This window comes from Pteronotus mesoamericanus, unplaced genomic scaffold, assembly GCF_021234165.1.
Source record: "Pteronotus mesoamericanus isolate MK-2021 breed Mesoamerican mustached bat unplaced genomic scaffold, CSHL_Meso_final contig_182, whole genome shotgun sequence".
NCBI classification, from domain to species: domain Eukaryota; kingdom Metazoa; phylum Chordata; class Mammalia; order Chiroptera; family Mormoopidae; genus Pteronotus; species Pteronotus mesoamericanus.
The window spans coordinates 15958911-15966558 of NW_026555078.1; the positions used below are offsets into that span (position 1 = coordinate 15958911).

The window sequence follows — 7648 nt, forward strand, 5'->3', positions numbered from 1 at the left end:
AAAAGTCAGGGCCTTTCCTCTGACATCCCAGATTACCTTTTTGTTTAATTGTGAAATAATTTCAACATAAAATCATTAAAAGTATAAAACCAGCGGAATTGACAGTGGTAACCTCCTGTCATTTGTGCTTCTTATCTTTTTTGTTACAAGACACGTTACTGCCTAGTTAGAAGCCTTCTTTTCCCCTGTGGCTCAGTTCCTGCTCCCTGTCTCTGAGGACCCCTGCAAGCGGAAACGTGGTCGGACGGCAACGTCACGCCATGTTTGTATCTATAAATCATGGATAGTACTGTTTTGTGGTTGTTAATAACATTAAGCTTTTGCTAATGGTATAATTCTGCATTTCTCTCTCTTTTTTTTTTTTGCAATATTATTTTTGAGATTTATTCATGTCACTACAGGATATGTGTATACATGTATATACCAGCTTTATTGAGGTATAATTTACAAAAGATAAAACCCTCCAATTATATATATTTTAACTGCTGTATAACATCACACTTTTACTTGTCTACCCCATTAAGGTAGATACTGAAGGTTTTGAGGTTGAGACCGCTTTTCTATGTTTCCGACGTCGCTGCCCTAGATACCCCCAGAACCACCTCCTTGTGCACACGCAGGAGTTTCTCTAGGTAAGCATACGCCTAGATTTGAAACTGTTGGTCATGAAGTGTGTACGTTTTCAGCTTTAATTGCTACTGTGAAAATGTCCCCTGGTGCTGTGTGCTGCCTTACTGTAGCATTCCTGAAGCTGTTACCATCATATGTTGACTTGCCCACCTGCCCCTTCCCCATGAATTACCGGGGACATGTGACTGGCACTCAACGAACACTTGATAAATGAAAGGATGAGCTCACTGTCTAGCAGAGGAGACAGACTCAGATGGGACAAGTGCATTGAAGGCTATAACACCTCCTCTGGCTGGCATCCAGGGAAGGCTTCATGAAGGAGGTGGCATTTGACTTGGGTTTTGAAGGGCAGGGAGACTGAACAGAGGAGGATATGGAAAGGACAAGGACTGGGCTGGGAGGGGGAGGGGGATGAGTTTCAGCTTGTTTGATTTGCCAGAGTAGTGGTTCCAAGCGCTGGGAGTGGGCGGGGTAGAAAAGCCAGGTGTGTATTACTTTGTAAAAACTTCCTGGGGATCTGATTCATCCCCTGCCTACCCTGGCAGAGCCTCTGAGCCAGCGCAGAGTGCAAGGGAAGGATGAAGGAAGCAGGAAGACAGACTAGAAAAGATAGTTGGGGCTGAATCCCAGATGAGACTTCACTGGCAGGCTCCAGGGAGCTAGTGAGAAGTGGCTGGGTCAGAGCTGGGCGCAGAGATGATTCATCCGACAAGCAGGCAGACAGAAGAGATAGCAGGCCCTGGAATAAGGCCTAGATCGAGAGCCTGCTCCTCCCCGTCTCTTTCCCTCCTCTGTCTTGGGAAAAGAGCTGAGCTGCCTGGCCTTGGGTCTCCTTCCTCCCTGGGCCCACAGGACAGCCCCGGACCCGGGTCCTCCTGCACCTCTGCTTTGCAGCTTTGTGAGCCCGCGGTCAGGCTCTTGCACATTGCTTCCTGCCCCCTCCATCCCCACTGCTCCATGCAGGTGCCTGGGCCAGGGCCCCAAGGAGCTCCCTCCATGGAGAGTGGGGCCAGGGCCTGGCTGCTCCGCATTTCCTCCCCTGCCTCTGCTCAGGCTCAGCCCCCTAAACACACCTTCAGCGTGTCCCAGGGTGTGGGGGTGGGATGAACCCTATCCTTCCCTTCCCTGCTGACCTTCAACAGAACCCGGCTCTGGGCACCCTGCCCAGAGTGGAGGGAAAGGGGAGAAATGCACGACCTTCACTTCCAAGTCCTTTTGTCTTAAGCAACTTCAGCAAAACTACCACCAATGCAATAGCAGGTGAGCTGAGATTGTGTCAGCTGGGTTCCAGGGGAGAAGAACAGGCCTCCGGGATCAGACTGCCTGGGGCCAGTGTGGGTTCCGCCACTTTTGTGCACATGTGAGGTTGTGGCTATTACTACCTCTCTGAGCCTCAGCTTTTTCATCTATCAAGTGGGCTACTTATACCCGCTCTGTCCTTCCCTGGGGCGTACAGAGGGTTAAAAAGTAGGGATAAGGAATGTGAGGTGGCTGAGCGGCACCAGGTCTCAAGCCAATAACACTGTTCAGGCTGTTGTTCTTGTCCCTGAGAGGGTCTCCCCAAAGCCTGGCCTAACTCACAGGCTTGGGCACACTGAGTCGCAGCCCAGGAGGGATCCCAAACCCAGCAACACCTGTGTGCTGCACCCTGATGCTTGCCAATGCCCCGACCCCGAACACAAGACATTTCTCTCTGCCAGGTCTTGAGGGATCTGAAATGCTTTTAAAGGGAAAAGCTCAATTCAAACCATGCCTGGAGCAATCGACATTGTTGGCCAGCCATAAACAGTCCAGAGACCCCTGGGCAGACTGCCACTGAGCAGGTAAAGGGACAAGGAAATAGAGAGAAGGGGGCTCCCAGTCACTAAGCACGTGCTGGGCACCTTCCTGCTCCCTCCCGTTCATCCTCCAGCTGGCCCTGTGCTGGGGATTATTTCACCATGTGTGAGCAGAAGACTCGTAGAGGAGAAGTGAGCAGGTGGGAACCCAGCTCCTCAGTGCCTCCCAGGTTGTTTGTGTGTGTGTATATTGCCCTCCCTGCCCCCATGACTGCTGCTCCCACTCCCCGCTGCCAAAAGCACTGTTGATTCCCCCATGAAGCCCGGGTAAGCATCTAGTTACCCTCAGTGGCATTTCCAGCCAATGGACAAATCACTGCCACTGAAGACACCCAAGGCGATGAAGCCTCCACATCAAAATCCCAACACACAGCCCTATCCCAGGCCACTGGGCCATATGTCTCTCTCCAAACGCCCCAGGATTCCTTGCTCCTTGCCAGGGCCCTGTGGCCTGAGGCCAGTGTCTCTCAGATTGGACACAGTTGTGAGAAGACTCAGCCAGACTGGGGAAAAGTCTCCTGACCCCAGGGCCACCTTCCTTGGTGAGACCACTCAGTGGCGGGGAGGGAAGGCTTGGCTTCCCACCGGAAGCTGGTCTGGCCCCTTTGCCTCTGATCCTCTGAGGACGACAGAGGCCCTGACTTGGCACGGACAAGGGTCTGTAGGCACAGGGCGGCGCTGTATCTCAGCCACCCCCTGCCCAGCCCTTCAGATCTCATCTTGGCAGTGCTTGTGCAAAACAGCGGGGTGGAAGGGTGGCAAAAGCAGAAGGTGGGAGCCCAGGACACTGGGATCCTGGTTTTCTAAGTGGATCCAGGCTTCATTCCCTTTTGGAACATTACTAAGCACCAGGAGGAGGCAAGAGGTGGCAAGGAGGCCTCCCTTCCTCTCTCGCCTCACCTCTTCATGTTTCAGTACTGGCCCCAGGGCTTCTGGGAAGTAACACAGCAACTCGGGCCCCTACCCTGCCCTAGAAACACAGGACACAGAGTTCCGGCCACAGGTGCTCTTCTAAAGAGCCACCCTCAGTTGGCCCAGAGCTGCCGACATTCTCCTCTCAATGGTCCCTTGATGATCCTATTTGGCACAAGTTGCACCAGCCAACTCAGGAGCAAGAACAGGAGTCTGGCTGACACCGCTCATGCTGATGTATAAGCTGCAAAAACCACCTCTCCCAGAACAGGGAAGAGGCACGAATGCAAGGCCCACCGTGGGCAAAACAGTGCGCTAAAAGCAGCTGATCTCACTTGAAGCTGAGCACTTCCCCTAAGCACTTTGGCTACAGCCTTTTCCAGAGCGAGCCTGCCCAAGGCCCTGAACGCCCCGTGGACTCCCCCCACCATGAGCAATCTATGCAAAGAGCTCCCAGCACTTTATGCCCATTATCTCTATGATTCTTCCACCCACTGCTTTTCAGGAAGAACCACAGAAGCGAGTCCATGGGATTCAAATCAGTGGGGAGGATACAGGACTATAGGACGGTCCACTGTGCTGCCAGTCACCAGCATTTTATGGAAATCCTATGAAATATCACAGGCAGCGAGGAGGAGGGAAAGGAAGCCCTCAGGGCTAAAACACAACTTGAAGTGGGTTGGGGAGGGTCGGCCAGCCCTTCAAGCCTAAAAGGGCACCCTGGACTGGCCATGGAGGTAGAGGGAACAGCCATGATTCCCCCACGGAGGCCAGGGACAGATGGCTTCACATGAGACCAGAGTCCAGGAATAACACTTCCCATCTATAATAAACACTTGACATGTTTCCAAAGCCCTCCCATCCATCTGGGGAAGGTGTTTGCGTGCCTAGCTGTCAGGTGGAAATACTGAGGGCAGGCTGCCAGCCTATGGGGGCTGTGGCCCAGAACTAGGTGCTGTGTTCTGCCAGGGGTTCCCTTCCCACGACCCGGGGGCCTCTCCAAGGCCTGCCTCTGCCTCTGTGAGCTGGGAGGGACACACCGCCGTTTTTCTGGGACTCTGAGGCACTGGCCTTCCTCCTGGAGAAGAGCTAGTGGCACCCCAGCAGGGGAGCCCGACACAGGGTGGGGCCTCCCCCCTCTCTGGCACTGTACCGTCACCCCACAGGCAGCCAGGTCTGATCTGCTTTCACAGGGAAGCCATCCCCTCCCACAGGTCACCGCAGTGATTAATGGGGGTCATCACGCAGCCAGGGCCGGCCGCGATCACCCCGAGCCACCCTCAGGGCCTCTGCACTCGGCAGGTGTGTCTCAAAGAGGCGGCTTATGTGACAGACACTCCCCTCCGCTCAGAGTCACTGGCTGGGCAGAACCTGCCATCCCGCAACTCTGTCAGAGAGGTAACTGAAGTCCTTCTGCCATGGGCCCCTCCTGGCTGCGGTCACAGCTGCTGGCATCCATCAGGAGGGGTAGCTGCTCTTGGCTCTGAGAAGCCCATAGAAATCGTGTGTCCCCTGTGGGGGACACAATGAGAAGGTAGCCAAGTGACGTTGGCCCTCTGAAAGTTGCTCCTTTCCCAAGTAACTTTGAAACATATGTTGTTAGCAGGGGTGTCCAACCTTTTGGCGTCTCTGGGCCTCACTGGAAGAAGAGTTGTCTTGGGCCACACGTTTAATACATTGTGACACATAATCACAAAAAGGTATCATAATGCTTTAAGTAAATTTATGATTTTGTGTTGGGCCACATTCACAGCCATCCTGGGCCGCATGCAGCCTGTGGGCCACAGGCTGGACTCCCCTGCAAAAGGCTGGAGTGTTCACTGACACCTGGTCCAGCCACAGGAGGTGCTCAGAGCCTCCTCTTACCAGGGCTGGGGACCGTGCGGGGAGAAAAGAAGAGAGCAGGGGCCTCACTCATCCAGCCTGCCCTGTGGTGGGCCCGTATGTAGGTTAAGAGACCTGGAGCAACTCGCCGCACCCTCTGTGCCTCCGTTTCCTCAACCACACAGGGATGCTGGCCAGCTCCAGCTCTAAAATATCATTTTATCCTTGCCTCAGTGTTCCTCCCCAAAAGGCCTCTGTCCTGAGGAAAAGAAGGACAAGGTGAACTCAGGAAAAGTTCACCTCCAAGGGCAACAGCTCCGATGTCATCATTTCTCCTGGGGACAGGAGGTGGGGAGAGGGCAAGGATAAGGTGATAAACCATGAGGGTGACACTGAGAGACGGTGGCCTTGCCAACCTGGCCCTCCTGCCTCCTCTCCAGGCGTGGGTTGTTAAAGGAGAAAGAAAGTCCATCTCCTTGTCCCCCGTCGTTCCCCCAGTGGCCTGGGAACTTGCACGTGGCTTCCTTCAAGGCTGGTCAGGAGACGGAAGCCTGGGCCTGGGCTGACTATCTCCCTGAACCAAAGGATATCGGCCCCCTCTGCTCAGATGAGCATTTTTCCGGAGCAGTTTTGTCTTGTCCCCAGAAAACTATGATCCCTACTGTGTTCACACCCATGACACCCTCCAGGATGCAGCTCTGTCCATTCTCAGGGATGAAGAAAGGGGGCAAGGGGTTGGGGAGTCCACTCCAGACTGGGCGAGGGGTCTAGAGAGCAAGGTTGGCCCCTGGCCCTCCGGAGAGCATCGGGCCAAGGCCGTGCCTGGGAGGCCCGCTCTGTGGGACCTGCTAAGTGATCTTGGTGAAGCCCCAGCATCCTCAGACCTGTTTGCCCAGCTCCGCCACACAAATCCAAACTTTCTCTCTGTGGGCAAAGGTGAGGATGTAGGCAAGAAGCCTTCTGTGAAAGCGTAGGAGAAAAGGTGGCATCTTTCCCCCCTGCGGCCCAGCCCACCCAGCAGAGAATGCGACCCCGGCCAGCAGCAGCGCGGCAGTGACGCTGTCATAACTCATCCCCCGGCGGAGTAGACTGCAGAGGCTGAGCGCACCCCTCCCAGCCCAGCCCACAGAGTGGGCGGCACAGCCCGGGGGAATCCCTGGGTGGGGTGGTCCAAGGAGGCAACTCCCAGCTGGTTGGCAGGCAGGCGGCGGGGACCCCAGGCAAGCCTCCCGCCCACCGTCCTCTCTCACCGCCTAGTGAAGACGGCCTGACGGAGACGCGGCCCTCCCTAGTCGCCTGCTCAGTCCACCCTCTCCTGGGTCCAAGGCCGGGCCATAGCCAGCGTGGCAAAGGAGTGTGGCGCAGCCTCCCCTACCCCCACCGCTCCCACTCCGAGGTCCCTGAAAGCACAGAGCATGCAGCCCTGCCCCACCCCCTCCCCGGTCGAGGACCCGGATTCTGCGCTCCTTCTCCGGCCAGATCAGTCCTGGCTCACGCCACCCGCGTGCTCACCACTTCTGCGTCCTCCGCGCCACGGCCCCAGCCCCAGGCTAGGTGCTCACGCCGCTAAGATGCGATGACAGACCACACGCTCCCTACCTGGGAGGAGACTGCCAACCGGTCCTCGTCGCCGGCTGGGTGATGCCAGCCCCACCTGCCAAGGGACTGTCAGCAAATTCCCCCCTGCATCATCGCGGGAGCGGCATCCCGGCTCCTCCCAGGCAGGAGCCAACCTTGGCCCCGCCCCAAAGCTGCTCCGACCCCGCCGCCGCCGCCGCCGGGGAACCCGGGCGGGACTATCTTATACAGAGGCCCAGGCTCCGCCCCAGAGACCTTGGCCAGGAACCATCTGCAAATTACCACCGCAAACGCACAAGGCTGCCGGTCCCTGAAGCTCCCGGCCTCGCCTGCTGCCTTCCTCCTCTCTGCCTGCCCTACAGTTCTCACGCCACCCCAAGCTGTCCACGGAATCGCGTTCCTTACAAACCTGCCTGACCCTGCCAGCCAAAGCATAAAAACAAAACAAAACATCAAAAACACACAAAGGTAACAGCACTCTGCCCCACCCAGGGACCTGTTCCTTGCACTGGCCCAGTGGCTGGTACCTAGTTCTGCCTCCTTCCTCCCCAGCAAAAGAAAGGCCCACAAGTTGGCCACAGCCCCACTCAGGAAGTCCAACGGAGTGGGCTGGGTCACTTTCAGTTTGCTGTGGGGCACAGTCCTGCAGGTCTTCAGTTTCATCCAAGTCTTGGCTACTCTGCTAGAAAGGACTCGTTTGGAGGTGGGTGCCGGTGTTTGAACCCCCACAGATCAGAATGAAGAGTAAGGGGCAGTGGTAACAGCCATTCTCACTGTCTCCCAGGCAGGGGCCTGGGCACATTCGTTTAATAGTCATTATCCAGTCCTTGCTGTACAAAAGCTAGTGGGAGAGCAGGACTGCTACA

At 55.9% G+C, this 7648-nt stretch overlaps 1 protein-coding gene across 2 annotated transcripts in view; it reads right to left on the reverse strand.

Moving 5' to 3' along the window:
* Positions 1-6937, reverse strand: part of TMEM63C (transmembrane protein 63C) — a 65096-nt gene extending 58159 nt beyond the window's left edge. The window contains exon 1 of one of the 2 annotated variants that reach the window (XM_054567225.1): positions 6804-6937. The gene's annotated coding sequence lies outside the window, so the exon portion shown is untranslated. Of the gene's footprint in view, positions 1-6716 lie in introns of both variants that reach the window. The other variant, XM_054567226.1, reaches the window with a different exon arrangement.
* Positions 6938-7648: the final 711 nt, after the last annotated feature.